Raw genomic sequence first — 842 nt, 5'->3', positions numbered from 1 at the left:
AGGTAAATGTATTGCATTGCTTCTTGTTTTGCTTAATTCCACCCCCCACCGAATAACCAAATTTCATGATAGTTCGACAAACGTGTTGAAACTGCTTCGTGTTGGAAGTTCGTGGCTTTTTGTGTCTCGACATATAATTTATTCAATTAGATGACTGAGTCAGTCTTGAAATTACTTCGGATTCTTCACAGTTGAAAATTTACTTTCGATTGAATGCAAAGTTCAAGCTCCAAGAAATCCAAATCCTGCAAAGGAATTCATAACTTTTCAAGGATACTACGCTGTGAATAGGATTCGAACCTGCACAGGGAAACCCCATTGGATTTCAAATCCAACGCCTTAACGGCTCGGCCATTACAGCTGCGACAAAATTGCCAATTTTCATAGTAAAACAACTGAATTTATGAAATACGTAATTTGTTGGAAGAACAAATTGTCAAGACCCAAAGATTTCGCCAATCCTTTGCAGAGACTCAGACGAACGTTACCTTAGCAGATTGACAGGCTTTCACCGCAAACCAGATTCTGACACAGCTGAAGTTGTGGGAATGATTCTTCGTCGAATTATAGAGTCACGGATATATACCACATGAAGAGAGGATCATTGTCTCACTGCGTCCGATCGATTTTGACTCAATTGCTCATCATCTGGTGCCAAATTAGATATGCTGTTGTGTTTTAATATTCATCAACATATGGTATTAGAAATATTGATGCTAAGTCCATAAACACTAGCTGCATTCGTAAAACAAATCTCGGAATTAGAAAGAATGCAGAGCCAATTTACATGAATGGATCCAGCAACTAATCCGTAAGTTCTGACATCAGGTAATGAACTTGTG

The 842-nt window shown here is 38.5% G+C and overlaps 1 non-coding gene across 1 annotated transcript; it reads right to left on the bottom strand.

Annotated features, from left to right (window-relative positions):
- Positions 1–279: 279 nt before the first annotated feature.
- trnas-uga lies at positions 280–361 on the bottom strand. Its single transcript has one exon. It is a non-coding gene; the product is annotated as a tRNA-Ser (tRNA).
- Between the last annotated feature and the right edge of the window lie 481 nt (positions 362–842).

This window comes from Chiloscyllium plagiosum, chromosome 24 (genome assembly GCF_004010195.1).
Source record: "Chiloscyllium plagiosum isolate BGI_BamShark_2017 chromosome 24, ASM401019v2, whole genome shotgun sequence".
In the NCBI taxonomy this organism is placed as follows: domain Eukaryota; kingdom Metazoa; phylum Chordata; class Chondrichthyes; order Orectolobiformes; family Hemiscylliidae; genus Chiloscyllium; species Chiloscyllium plagiosum.
Note: the sequence above shows the minus strand (reverse complement) of the source record. Positions and strands in the feature narration are given on the sequence as shown.